Source organism: Phascolarctos cinereus, unplaced genomic scaffold (assembly GCF_003287225.1).
Source record: "Phascolarctos cinereus isolate Bilbo 61053 unplaced genomic scaffold, phaCin_HiC Scaffold_9;HRSCAF=440, whole genome shotgun sequence".
Lineage (NCBI taxonomy): Eukaryota > Metazoa > Chordata > Mammalia > Diprotodontia > Phascolarctidae > Phascolarctos > Phascolarctos cinereus.
This window is the reverse complement of record NW_027556402.1, coordinates 257347725-257362116: the sequence shown is the minus strand read 5'-3', so window position 1 is coordinate 257362116 and position 14392 is coordinate 257347725. Positions and strand designations below refer to the sequence as shown.

At 53.1% G+C, this 14392-nt stretch overlaps 1 protein-coding gene across 4 annotated transcripts in view; it reads left to right on the top strand.

Moving 5' to 3' along the window:
• Window positions 1–14392, top strand: part of SPTBN2 (spectrin beta, non-erythrocytic 2) — a 44092-nt gene that overhangs the window by 2166 nt on the left and 27534 nt on the right. Inside the window, exons 1-2 of one of the 4 annotated variants that reach the window (XM_020968074.2) lie at window positions 6902–7001; window positions 14207–14350. The exons of 1 other annotated variant lie outside the window; for it this stretch is intronic. The gene's annotated coding sequence lies outside the window, so the exon portion shown is untranslated. Of the gene's footprint in view, window positions 1–6901; window positions 7002–14206; window positions 14351–14392 lie in introns of those variants that run through there. 2 more of the 4 variants (XM_020968073.2, XM_020968077.2) reach the window with 2 other exon arrangements.

The window sequence follows — 14392 nt, the reverse complement described above, 5'->3', positions numbered from 1 at the left end:
TTCCTGGGGGATAGGATAGCTGGGGCTAGAACCCAGGTTCCCAAGGTCTTGGGTCTCCATCTGCCTGGTGGCCCTGGCCCCAGGAGGAGGGTTCCGCTCCTGAGTCCAGCACCACTGAGCCCACTTGTCTAAGGATTCAGGGTTCTGTCTTTCTGCCCAAGTCTAAGGGTCCGGTTTGTTGTGGGAGCAGCCCCAGGGGAGCCCCCAGGAGCCTTGGAGATGCAGCAGCCTCCCAGGGAACGTGCAGGGCTACCACAGTTAGCCCGCCTCTCTGGGCCATTCCTGTGGCAGCAGTCGGTGTTTACTAGCCTTTCAAAATCAATAAGTCATCTTGCTTGGGCCTCACGAGAGCCCTGTCGGACAGTCAGTTCATCTGTTATCGCTGTTTTACAGTTGAGGAAACCAAGGTACCCAGAGTCACATAACTATTAGTGGCATGGTCGGGGGGTGACGTCCCCAGGCCCTTTTCTGTTGGAATTCCCCCCTTTTCAATCCTTGGTTCCCCCTCACATTCCCCTTTTGTCTCCTACTCTGCCTTCCTGCCAGCCTTGTTCTCCTGCTCTCCTGCAGGATTCCCTGAGGAAGGAAGGGGGAATGTCCCTGAGGACACTGACCAGGGAAGCTTAAGGTCAAGGAAGATGAGGTCTTCCCGGGAACCGAGTGGGGTTCAAGGGCTGAAGCCGCTCTTGAGAGGCTTCATCTCCCCACCAGGAGTTGGAAGGGGTTAACAGAATGAGGGCCTGAGCAAAGCCTGCCCCCCACCACTTCACATAACCGGGTTTCCTGAAATGGAGCAAGTCCCAGGTGCCTCTCTACTAATCACATCCCTGGAAATGGGGCCATGCTGCTCAGATTAACTCAGCCCCTCACCTTCCTGAAGCTCTCTCCACCTAGAGCCCAGAATCTAGGGCAGCCAAACCACTCAGCTACCCCCACTTTGCTGGTGGGGACAGAGGGGGCTATTTCCTTGGGGTGCCAGGAGGGATGATGGGGGAGCACCACAGGGCCAGGGTGGGGAAACAGAGGTCAGAGGATGCAGTGGCTACACCACAGGTGGCCAGCTTGATGGGGCAGCCCAGGGGACCGTCACCCCTTTCTGTCCTCATCTCCCGTCTTTACCCTGACTGACTTTGTAGTCGTCCATAGGCAGGGCTAGGTCTGTCTTACCATCCGGCTGTCTGCTAGCAGGGAAGGAAGTGGGCTTTGTTGAACATGCAGCTGAGATCAGAGAGATCGAGTCCATTAACTGGAGCAGGGAGCCATCTTCCAGCACATCTGTGTCTGCTTCTCTGGAGGTGACTCCAGGAGCCGGAGATGGGAAGGGTAGGGATTGGAGCTTTCCCATCTGGCTTCTCTGAGTTATCATTGTTGGTCAGTCATTTCAGTCGGGTTCCACTCTTTGAGACCCCATTTGACTGGTTTGCTGTTTCCTTCTCTAGCTCATTTGGCACATGAGGAAACTGAGGCAAACAGGTTGAGGTGACTTGCCCAGGGTCACACAGCTAGGAAGTGGCTGAGACTGGATTTGAACTCAGGAAGAGTTTTCCTGACTCTAGGCCCAGCACTCTAATCACTGTACAGTCCAACTGTCTCTCATTAGCTCCTGCCTTAGGAGCGTATCTGTCCTCCAGTTCACCAACCTTCAGTCTCCCTCTGCCATACTAAATAAAGTATATTTACCAAAAATTGAATAAGCTGCTATCCGGAAGAAAGCAGCCGAGGGGTGATGTTATCAGGCACCTTGTCTTCCTGTTCACTTGCCCTAATCCCAGTTTTCTCATCACGAGGGTCTGCTCTGGGGATTTCATTCATAGAGGGCACTCTTGGGGGCAGAAGCTCCTCTGGTGCTCCCCAACTCAGAGTCTTAGGGAGCTGCCTAGAGCCCTGGGAGGTGAGGGTCACAGCCAGCAGGCTCCAGAGGCGGGCTAAAAGCCGTCACCAGGTCTCTACCCTCCTAGAGGAAGTGTCACCTTCCTTCCTTCCTTCCTTCCCTTCATTCATTGCCTCAACACTTTCTCCCAGGCATAGGATGTGATGAGAATCAGATCTACAAAAATGTTGTGAGTTATTCAGAGAAAGGGCAAGAGAAACACTTCAAAAGCGTGTTGTTATAGCTGAACATGGCCACCTGCCCCAGCAAGGGGCTGGTGACATTATAGGTGCACCAGCTGTAGGGATGCCTGGGGGTGTGAGCTGGTCTTTTGTCAGTCAGCTGTATTTAAAATGCACAAAGGAGGGGGTCACGTCCAATAAGATGATTGCATTTTTTCATGAAATGGAAAATTAGAAAGCAGATAATCACCCCTTCGTTTACTTTGGGTGAAACGAATGCTGGGCTTGCTTGGAGTGAGATAGCTGGGTTTGAAGTAACATTCTGTAGCTGGAGGAGCCGCAGAATCATTTTGGATTCTCATGACCCTGGGAAGTTGCCAGTACCACCAGGATTGCCACATTACAGATGAAGGACCGGGGCTTTGGAGAGGCCGGCTGCCTCTTCTGTGTTTGCACAGCTGTTGAGCACCAGGACTCCCCCCAAAGCCTCCCTTGACAGCAAGACCCTGTACCCCTAGCAGCCACCAAAATTGGTCTTGTGCAGGCAGAGGGAAAGCAGAGACGGCTAAGGGCTGAGTGTGTGCTAGAGAAGGATGGGCCCGGCTTCCTATACACCGAGAGGCAGTGTGGCTTTGGGGTAACCGATGTGCCCTGAGGTCAGGCTTGGCTCCTTACACTCACTGGCTGAGTGACCCTCGGGAAGTCACTGCTTAGGGCCTCCAGGCACCACCAGCACTGCAGAGAAAGTGGCAGGATGGAGGGAAGTTCCTCCTCTGGGAGGTCCCTCTCAGTGAAATGCTAGGTCTAGTCCCTTTTCTTTATCTACAACATGATCTCCTCATTTCATTCTCACACCCCTGGGAGTGAGGAGCTATGATCATAGCCTGTGTTTTAAATGAGGAAACTGGTCGAAATGGCAGTACCAGGAGTCACTGGCCTCTGGAGGTGACGGAGAATGAACACTTCTGGTCTGTACTACGGCTCTGTGGGCCTGTGTTCTACTGGCCTGTAAGTGCCAAGTCGGGGCGCTCACTACTCAGGGCTGAGTCAGAAGGAGCACGTGCTAGAGGAGAGAGGGGCTGCATCTTAATGGGTGGGTCAGCCCTTGGGTCAGCAGGGCAAGAGCAAGGCCTGCTCCCGTCTTCATCTGCCTCCTGTTTTCTCCTCCAAAGAGACTGGGAAGAACAAAGCAAAACCAGATCAGAGTGTGTTGAAAGGCAGTGGTGGGGGCAGAGCACCTGCCCTGGAGTCAGCAGGACCTGAGTTCAAATCCGGCCTCAGACACTTGACACTTACTGGCTGTATGACCCCGGGCAAGTCACTTAACCCCACTGCCTAGCAAAAACAAACCAAAAGAAAGGCAGTGGTCAACGACCCCTTAGCTGGGGTTCACGTGCCCACTAGATTCCAGCTTCTGAAAGAGCTGCCGAGTGGATTCCTAGTTATGGCCTGTGTGACCCTGGTGAAGTCACAGGTCCTCAGCCTTTCAGCCCTAAATCAATGACCCCTCTGACCAGGTGACCAGAAGAAAAGGACTGTGGGCCATCATCCCCTTCTTCTCCCAGAGTCGCACAGCCAGTGGGAGACTTTAACCCAGCTCTTTCTGCCTTTAATTGCAGCCCTTGCTCCTTGGAACCACATTTGTTCCTTGGCTGGGTACAAAAGCCCAGACTTTGGCCCCGGTGGCCCTGGGAGTGTCAGCTGGGTCCTGCTGCTGAGGTTGCCCCTTGCCTCTCTTTCAGGGCTTGTTTAAGCCTTCTTTTTTCTGAGCTCTTACTGGTGGGGAGGGAGCGGGAGGACCAATCTCAAGGCTGCAGCCAGGTCCTGGGGGCAGTGTCTTTTCCCAAGGTCCCCTATGTTCCTAAGGACCCGCCACCGGCATTTCTGGAAACAAAGAAATGCCCAGAACATTGTGTGCCTAGTAAAGCACCGGCTTTCTTGGGCTGAAGATTACGCTCTGGTTGACTCACTCCTCCTATTAGGAATCATTAAGATTTGTGCTTGGTCCCAGCCTGCACCAGGTGTAGCTAAGTCTTTGAGGTTGTCATCCTGATAGCACATTTCTGGGCCCAACTTTGGTCAGTATTTCAGGCTTGCAAATTATAGTTTGAGAGCACAGATTGAACACGTACAGATAAGGAACATTGTGAACCCGAACTGGACAAAAATAAATGTCTCCTGACAAGTCGCCTTCAGTTTCTCCAGAATAATTAATGAATCTGGTACTTTAACTGAGCTCCAGCGGGTAGCTCTGAGCAGCTCAGAAAACCTCCACTTTATGGAGGAGAAGCTAAGACCGCCCACTTCCTTGAGGGTACGGTTCCTCTTCTGATGCCAAGGGTACCCCATTGACGTGACCCCTTATGTAAGACGTTCGGTCATCAAGCTTCAGAAAGGAGCCTTCAGGTTGCTGGGGTGAAGTCATCCTTCACCCCAAAACTGCCTGGACTTGTGTCCTTCTGCCTGGTGGGCTCTAGTCGTTCCTTCTCCTGAGGAGCTCCCATCTGGTAGGCCTTGCACTGGGCCTGCTGGAGGAGAGGGGAGGAAAGAAGGCGGTTGCCCCACATTCCCATTGCTGCATTGTTTTCCCCAGTCTGGGTCTTGTGCAGAGGAAATCTTTGATACATGTTATGGAATAGTGTTTAATTTGTTTTGCATTAGTACCACGAAACAAAGGTAATTCCTTCAAGCTGAGGGAAATATGCCATGACACTTAAAATATATTGTCTCCAGGAAACTGCCTGCCTTCTGACTGCTAAAAGGTTGAAATGTCTGCAAAGTGTTCATTCAAGAGTTGATCAAAAAGATCACCTAAAAGGAAGTTACTGCCAAGATACAGAATAATCTGTGTGTCTGTAATCTGCCCTTGAGATCATTGTGGGCAGATGGGGGGCAGAACACAGCCTGGAGCCAGAAGGGCCAGGCTCCAGGCTTGGCTTTGCCTCTGCCTCTGTGAGTGCTGACCTCCAGGGACCTCAGGCTGCGGCCTCTAGAGCCCCTCCCATTTTCCCTCTGAAGGCCCTTCTTGCCTCTGGTCTTCCCTTTCCAGCACCAAAATCTCCTCGGGCACGCAGTCTGTAGGTAGCAGGTGCCCTGTAGCTTAAATTATCTTGCCTCCACCTGATAAAGGTCAACAGCAGTAGATGGACACAGTGTGTGGATGGAACAAATCACCTTGACTGTCCTGTCCTCTGTCTTTTTTAATAAATGCAGGTTTTGAATGAGCTGTTGTGCCTTAGGTCTTAGCTCTCCTGGTTTGGTTGGACTGGTCTCAAGTTGTTACTGCTACATAACGGCATCAGCTAGCCGCCCAGTGCTGCCCATAGGACCGGAGGACACCTGCCCTGGCCAGCAGCAGGTTCTCAGGGAGAGAACTAATTCCTCCTGGCCAAAGGTTGACCTAGAAAGGACCCCCAGCTACTGTTACATTTGTGGGTTGATGACCTCCCCGACAGGTCAGTCCTAACTTCTGTCAGAGATCCCTGGGAAGCTTCTGGAATGAGTGGGGTGGGGGCAGGGGTGGAGGTGATGACAGGCCTGTTCTCCAGGAGGGTTGCACCAAAGGCCAGCTTGAAAGCAAGACATCACCCTGCCTTTGTCCAGAGCCTTCCTCTGATCCCTCCATGGCTTTCCTGGGTCTCTTTAATCTGAAAAAAACAAAACAAAACAAAACACACACAGGAATACTAAAAGTTAGGGATTAAAAGCCACTTTGGCCTCTCCTTATTATACACTTTGTTACCAGCTTCTAAACATGTGAACCACCATAAGGAGAAAAATCTAAAAATTGAAGGCTTTTTTGATTTTAATTCTGTTCCCTGAAACCAGCAGCTCAGATAGCATGATGCAGAGAGCACTTGCCCGTAGACTCCCCATCTCCAGGCGCCTGTTTCTCCATCTTTAATTGTGTGGCTTCCACCACCTCGAGGGTCCCTTCTAGCTCTGCCCCTGTGGGAGGTGGTCTAGACAGATCCCCAGTTCCAGCTCTCTTGGCTTATGGCCTCAGGCCACTTAGGAACGAATAAAGTTCTCAGTCAGAGAAACACCCTCTTAGCATCAGCCACAGAAGGGTCTGATGTCAGCATGCTCTTCTTGTCCCAGACCCAGAAATCTGGGCCGCCTTTGGGCCAGAATTCCCTGAGTTGATAAGTGGGGCTGGGAAGCTGCAGTGAGTGAGGACAGGTCAGAGAGGCTGATTGATGGGAAGGGGGGGAGTTAATGGAAATGCCTTGGAAGAGAAGCCAGCCTGCCTGCCTGCTCGCCTGCCTGCAGAGACTCCTGGCATAATACAGGGAGTAAAGCCGGAGAAAAGGGACAGGAGAAGAGCTCGCGGGGACGGAGGAGGAATTCTGAAACGGGAAATCGAGGCCCACTACCACCGAGGGCTCCGGTAGAAGGCTTCCAGTAAGTCCCCGGAGGCCGAGGAGCCCCCCGGCTTGTCGCCGACGCCCGGCACGGAGCTGTGGGAGAGGCTGTTTGGGGGCCAGGAGCACCCCCGCGCGCGCCAGGTTGCCATGGCTCTGGGCTGGGGGCTGGGTCGGGGCGCGGCGCGGGCCGCGGCTCCAGATGGTGCTGAGCGCCCCGCATCCCGAGGGAGCGGGCGGCTGGCGGCGGGGGGCGGCTATTGTCCCCCTTTGCCTGCTGCCGCCACCGGGCCGCCGCCGCATTCCTGCTGCTCGCGCCCGGCCCGCGCGTCACCGACGCCGCCACGCGCCCGCACCCGCATCCCGCGCCCGCCGGCGGCTCGCTGCCAGCCCCGCGCCCCGCGCGCCCTGCGCTCCACTCCAGCCTCGCGCGTGTGCCGGGCCGCTGCCCGGCGCTCCGCTCCGCCTCCTCCCCCGCCCGCGGCCAAAGACCGGTCAGCGTCCCCCCCGCTGCCCAAAGCCGGCCCGTCCCGGCCGCGGCGTCCCGTCGATTGATTGCGATCGTGGCCTGGCCGGGCCTCCGAGGTAGGGAGGGAGGGAGCCGCTGCGGGACCGGGGCGCTTTTGTCGGGCCGGGGAGGAGGGGGAGGCAGCCGCGATGGTGCTGGGGATGAGCTCAGCTTTGTGCATCCGGCGGCGGCGGGTCGCCGAGCCGCAGCTGGCAGGAGCCGGCCGGCGAGGGATGGGGCCGGGGGGCGGGGAGGAGGAAGGCGGCGCAGGGCTCCTGTTAGATAAAGGGGGCTTCCCTGCCAGGAAATGGGGAGCAGAACCAGCGGCGACTTGGCCAGGACACCATGGGGTGAGCTGCTTTTTTCAGGTGGCCCTGGTGTTTGCAGCCCAGCGGGCTTTAAGGATATTTGTGACTGCCCACGGCTTCCATGAAGGCGGGTGGGACAGGGGATTAGCGTTCCTCACCTCTCCCCTCGGGCCTCTCCCCCAGGGATACCTAAGTGGTTTTGTCGTTGGGAGGCTGAATGACTGCCGCCGGTGGTGACATGTGTGAATCTGTGACTCAGGGCCTGTGCTCTGCCCTGTGCTCATCACCCCACCCCCCCAGGCTAGTGTCAGGGTGGCCGTGTGGCGGTGACAGGCATTGTCGGTAGTCCAGGGAAACAATTGGAGACGCAGCCGTCTCCATCTGGGGAACCGGGCCGGGCCGGATGGATCTGCCCTCAGATCCCCCTGAGGGAGGGGAACAAGCGAGCAGAAAAGTGAAGGCCCTGCCTCTGTGGGAAGGCGCTGGCCAAGGTGATCCTTATGTGTGTGCCTGGGCAGGAACCTCTGGGCTCGGCCCCTCCACTGGAGCGCTGCCGCCAAGTCCGGTGCCACCATCGTTTCTTCTCATCCACTTTTGCTCCAGTTCTGGGAGATCTCCCAAACCGCACCCCATGGGCTCCCATGAAGGCTTTTCTTAGGTACAGGTTCGACCCTGCCCTAACCTGCTGCCAATGTTCCTGTAGGCTGTTTCAACAGCTGCCCTCCTCCACCCCAAAACCAGCAGGAGAGCTGGCAGTTTCTGTGTGGGCTGGGTCTTCTAGCAAATGGGTGTGGGGTTGAAAGCGGAGTGGGCAGTGAGTTCTAAATATGCCCTCCACTAGTTAACTTTAGGGTGCCCTTGGGAGGATTAAAGGACTGGGGAGCAGAGAACATGGGGTGCCGTCCTGAGAGGGAGTGTGATAGCTCAGGAGAGGAGGCCAGCCATCTGATTTCAGAGGTGGGGTCTGGGCCCTGCACCTGGGGACTCCATGGACTCCTAGAAGCTCCCTCGTTCCTCTTCCTGTGCCTCCACCCTCCGCTTTCAGGCTTCGGATCCCTCCCTAGGACTCCAGCTCTCTGTTCCTTTTCTCTTCCCATCAGCATGTATTCCAAGTCACATAAACCGTCCTTAGCTTAGCTTCCCATCTTGCTCGCCCTCATCCTGCCCTCTGCATCTCTCTTGCCATTCAGTCCTGTCATGCTGTCATGCTTCTGTCCCCCACCCCACCCCCATTACCAGTTCTCTCTCCTCCCTTCTTGATATGGATTCCTTTTTAGACTTCACAAACTCCATTTCTTTCTCCTTGTCAGATATTCCTGGCACTGTGTTGGCTCTGTGTCTCTGGCATATTCCATCATCACTGAATCCTGAAGTTGCAGATACAGAAATTCTGCACCCATTTAGCCTAGGGGACAACCTGAACTGAAAAACAAAGATCTGGAAGTTACCCCTGGGTGACAGAAGCGCACTCCCACCTTGGGCTTGCAAGGACTGCAGCCTCACAGCTCCCCTGAGCAAAATGGAATTGCTTTTCCCCTTCCTAGGACTCAGTTGTGAGATTTCCTTTGCATAGCTTCAATTTCCCTCTCTATATAATGAGGTTAACAGTATTTGTACTACTTACCTTAAAAGGTTGCTATGAATTTGTTATATAAATGCAAGCTGGGACTATTTCAGGAGGGTCTTCTCTCAGAACCAGCCTTCCCTTCTTCCCATTCATTTCATTTCATTCATTCATTTGTTCATTCACTCATTCAACACCAGCTTATTATACACATACTCTGTGCCAGGCACTGAGTATACGAAGGTAAAAAAATAACAAAGCCCAACTCTGCCCTCAAGGAGCTCTGGGAAGAGAGGACAGGGACAAAGATAAGTTGATAAAAAAAAAGTGTTTACCGAAGAACTGTGGTCACAGCAAAGAATTGAAAGTTGGTAGCAAAGGAGAGCAGAGTGAGATGAAGGAGCAGAGGGGCCTGGGGCAGCCTCACTTCTAAATCGAGGAGGCAGGACCTTGAACAAAGCCGGCCATGAAGGAGAGGATGGAGACAAATTTTCTCTGGAAACAGGCTCACAGGTGGGCAGGGCTTCCCTCTAAATCACTGAGGTGTTGATTCAGGAAGAAGTGTGCCTGCCATTGCTAGGAATTAACTCTAGCTGTAAGAATTTAAGCTACTCAGGTCTACCCTCGAGGTTGATGGCTAAGAATAAGGTGCTGGTGATCCTGTAATCTGGATTAGCTGGGGTGCCCAGCCGGCAATGCCTTGTGAACCACCAGAGTCCAGGGGGACACACAGGGCCAGGGTTCACAGGGGAGCAGGCATGTGGATTGGTGAGGGCGGATAGCATAGGTGGTCCTGGGAAATGGGAGGAGAGATGCCAAAAATTAGACAGTGAAAGAGAAAAACAGTTTTTCTTTGAGGCAGGTTTAACCTTGCCCTCCCTGCAGCCTGTCATTCCCTTAGAGAGCTGGAGACATGTGAGAATATGGGCATAGAAAGAACCTAGGGATGTGGGGCTTCATGGAAGCACAGATGTAGAAAATAGTTTAAGGAAAAGCCAGAGCAACAAGGAAGCCTTGGCTCTGGGGCATGGAGAAACAGGGGTCTGAAGACCACCTATGAAGACATAGGACTTTAACAGGAACAGAGAAGGAAGGGGAGTGTTGAGCAATAGGGCCAAAACACAGGCACGCACAGAACCCCAAAGACAGGATGGTACAGAGCTGCACTTGGGAGCGCCCTCAGATTGGGGCTGGCCCTGACCCTCCCTTCCCGGGCAGCCAGGGGCCTAAGGCAGCTGAGACCCAAGCCCTGTTGGGGGGTGTGCTGAGGCCCTTTCCCTTGTTAAGTTCCTGCTGTGTGCCACCCACACTGTACTGGGCACTGGGGATGTAGGGACAAAAAAAATGAGTGAGCCTCTCCCCTTGAGGCCATCCTACTGGCACCAAACAGCCCGTACACAAATAAGGAAATATGAGATCCACAGATGAGGACAAATGGAAGATTTACCAGTGTTTTGGAGAGCCTGGTAAGGGCACTGACTCGAATTGGGGAAACCAGGAGAGGCCTTTTGTAGGAGGGGACCCCTCAGGGATCCCAGGAGGTAGAAGGGAGAAGAAAAAGTAAGAAGGAGCAAGGAGGCCAGCTGGGCTAGATCTAAGGGTGCTTGAGGGAGAGCATAATCGTGACTATTAGCTGCCCCTTAGAGCATGCTGCATATCCATTGAATCATTTAATCTTCACAACAACCTTGTGGGAGTGAGTGCTACTATTATGCTCATTTTACAGAAGAAACAGAGGTCATGAGAGGTGAGGTGACTCACCCAGGATCATGGAGCTGATAAGATTAAGGCAGGATTAGAACTCAGGGCCAAACCCAGTGCTCAATCTGCTACACTCAGGATCAGGGATTTAGAGCAGGAATGGCTCTCAAAGACCTTTGAATACTATCCCTTCATTTACAGAGGAGAAAACTGAGGCCTGGAGTGGCTCCAAGGCTGCAGTGAGTGGCTGAGTAGCAATTTGAACTCGGGGCTTCCTGACTCCAAATCCAGATTTCCTGAGTTTAATCACGTATCTATTTTGGCACGTGTATGTTGTTTCCTCCCAGTAGAATGTGGGCCTCCTCCAGGGAGGGACTGTCTTTTTCTGGTCCAAGCATATGCTGGGCAGGCGACCAATAGGTGTGCAGGACTTTCAGTGTCGGACAGAGGCTTTGGATTGACAGGAGAGGCAGCAGGGAGCCAGGGGAAGTGACCTGGTCACACCCCCGAGGCTCTACCGACAGCAAAAAGGCTCCGCTGGGTGCTTTCTCCTCCGGCCTTTCTGAGAGGTGGCTTGGGATGCTGGGGCCCAGCCGGGGCCCTTGTGAGCGCATGGGGAGAGTCCTCCTCACTTGAGAGGTCTTCTATCCCCCGACCCCTGGGACCCCAAGCAGTGCTGTGTCCAGGATGCCCCTGGCCTCTGCTGCTCAGCTCTGGGGAAAGGAAGCCGATGGGAGATCGAGCCCTTTGCTCTTTGTCCTACTTAGTGGGGTGAAGGGGACACGGAGCCCGGTTCTGCCCACCTGCTTGGGGCCCCAGTCACACATTTAGAGTCAGGGCTAGAAAGCCTGTATCTCCCCATCTGTCTTCATCCCACGGCCTGAGGAGCACAGGGGTCTAGTGTTGCTGTCAATGAGACCAGCCCTGAACTTGTGGTAGTCACTGAACCAGAGTTCCAATCCACTTAACCACCTTTGAGATCTTGGGCAAGTCACTTCTCCAGTCTGGGCCTCAGTGTCCTCATCTGTAAAATGGGGAGATCTCAGAGGCCCTTTTTGGCTCTGGATGTGTGCTCTTATGATACTGTAAGACCAGTTCTGGGAAAACAAATGTTAGGGTTGATGATTGAATTCAATAGATGCTATGCTGGGCCTATGAGAGTCTCAGGCCTCAAGGAACTTAGTTGGGGGCACAGAGAGGGTCAGGGCACAGATTAGCAAATCCAAAATAGTTTGTTGAGGGGAGCGTTCCTTCCACCTGGGCAATTAAGAGAGGCTTCTTGAAGGGGGTAGTGCTTGAGCATTGAAGGGAGATGGGAAAGTGTAGGGCAGGGGCAGAGCATTCTAGGCATGGGAGAAAACCAGGGCAAAGCCAGTGAAAGGTCCTAGAAAAGCCCAGTTCTCCCATATATAGCCCCACAGCAGGGCCAAGCAGGCACCCAGTGGAAGAGTAGAACAGAGAGAAAGTCCAGTACACTCCTCTGCACAGGAAGGCAGCCCAGAGCGCCAGGTGCTTGGAGATAGGACTTTCCAGGGGCACTGGGGCTGGGGGGGGGGGAGGTAAACAGGGCCTGAAACTTTGAGTGGGACCCCATTAGGGACAACCCCACCTGACTTCAGGTAAACAGGGCTTGAAGCCAGCAGGATCTCAGTCCTAGCCTGTCAGGGCAACACTGGGGTTCAGAGCCAACCCCCAGCTAGGTCACTGGGCCAAGGAGACAGGAGTGATCAGTATATATGTTCCTCAGAGCATCTGTAGCCATAGCAAAAGAAAGGGCCAGCTCTCTGACCTAATACACAACCCAGAGGGGACCTTGGAGGAGATCTGAAAACAGAGTGATCTTCAGCTTCCAACTGGGGTCTCTCAAGACTCCAGCAGGGCAGGGCAGGGGACGGAACAGGGAGGCAGGGAGAGGCTAAGGCCAGGACCCATCCTAGGCTATCAGAAGACACAGGTGGAGTCATGGATTGGGTCCAGGGTGGGGCCTTGTCTCACCCACCCCCTGAAGACCACAGCAGGCAGGACCAAGCAGGGCTTGTCTACCCATTCCAAGAGCAGGTGAGGGGTGGAGCCTGGCCCTGGCCCAAAGTCCTAACCCAGTAGCTGAGACTAGAAACATGCCTAAATACCCAAGAGGTGAGCCCCAAAGAAGACAAGGCCAGTGCCCTTGAGAATAAACAGCTTAGGGGCAGCTAGGTGGTGCAGTGGCTGGAGCGCCAGTCTTGGAGTCAGGAGGACCTGAGTTCAAATCTAGCCTCAGACACTTGACACTTGCTAGCTGCATGACCCTGGGCAAGTCACTTAACCCCAATTGCCTCACCAAAAAGCCAAAAGAAAAGAAAAGAGAATAAATAGCTTAGAACAGAAGACAGAACACCTCACTCCCTAAGAGAATGAAGCAAACAGAACTTCATGATGCCATGATACAGCAAGAAATGTTCAGGTCAAAAGACTGAAAAATTAGAAGAGTTTGTAAAGTATCTACCATCAAAAACAACTGACCTGGAAAACAAAAGAAATGATCAAAGAATCATCAGACTCCCTGAAAATTGTGACTTTAAAAAAAAACACCTTGAATATTATATTTCAAGAAATCACAAAAGAAAACTGCCCAGATCTATTAGAAGAAGACAAATTAAAAAAAAGAAACCACTGGTCACCTCCTAAAAGACTCTCCAGACTGTGAACAACCAGGAATGTCATAGTCAAAACCCACAGCTTTCAGGTTTAAAAAAAAAAAAGTACTGTGAACAACAGCCAGCATTGAGTTCAAGTACTGAGGAAGCAGAGTCAGCCACAAAAGACTATGATACAGCTACTTAAGAGGAGAGAAAATCTTGGAACATGATGTTTTGAAAGGAAAAGAAAAAAGCATGGAGCCAGGAGACAGATATCCTGTGAAAGGAATAGCCGGTAGGCCCATTGCCTGGCATGTAGATAGCATGTAGAAATGAGCCTGGAATGAGAGGCTGGGGCCAGGATGTGAAGGGCTTTAAATGCCAAACAGAGGCAACAGGGAGTTATAGAAGCTTCTGGAGTAGGACAAAGGCTTTTAGTTGGACGCCACCGGGGCTGCTGTGCTTGAAGACTCTGCTCAGGGGCTTGCTTGCTTACCATTCAGACTTCATAAACAGATAGATCCATCATGTGGGTCCTGGTCCCTGTCAGTTCCATGTCTCCTGCGCCCTTTGCTCAGGGTGATTCAGCCTTACCTGATGTGGATTTCTGTGTCAATATTTACAGGTTACATGCAGAGGGCACAGCCCTAGGATATATGGTGGATTTCGGGGAGAAAAAGCAATCTTAGGTCTCTCTTCCCTGCCCAGGCTTGGGTAGCCCTCTGCTGACGGATGAAATAGCAGTCCCTTCACTATAGCTGCTCCCCAAACAGCAGCAGACGTGGAGGGGGGGAGTCCCCCGTCTCTGTGTATGTGTTGTCGGCTGATGTCCTGCCCACTTCCCATACAGCCTGTTCTCGTGACTTGGCCTTTCTTGCCCCCAACGCCCAAGAAAGACTTCCCCTTACCTATTTCTGTTTTCTGCCACCCTGGCTCTAACTTGCAAAGTCTCTTTCTCATGTTTGGGCAGCCTTGGAGCAATGCTGACTCCTCAGGGAGGGATGAATAAGGTCCCAGACTCAGGGTTCAAGGGGCACCCAAGGTTCCCTCCATGAAGCTGAACTTGCAAAGCTTTCTCTGATTCCCCACAGTTGCCTGTATATGCCGCTGCTGCTGCTGCTCCTCTTCCTCTCGTCATCCTGTCTTTACTTCTCTGTGCACTGCGATCTCCTCATAGAACATCAGCTCCTTGAGGGCAGACCCAGTTTTGTCTTTGAACCCTAGACTCTAGCCTCGTGAGTATTAAGCATTTAATAAATGTTTGAACTGAATTGATG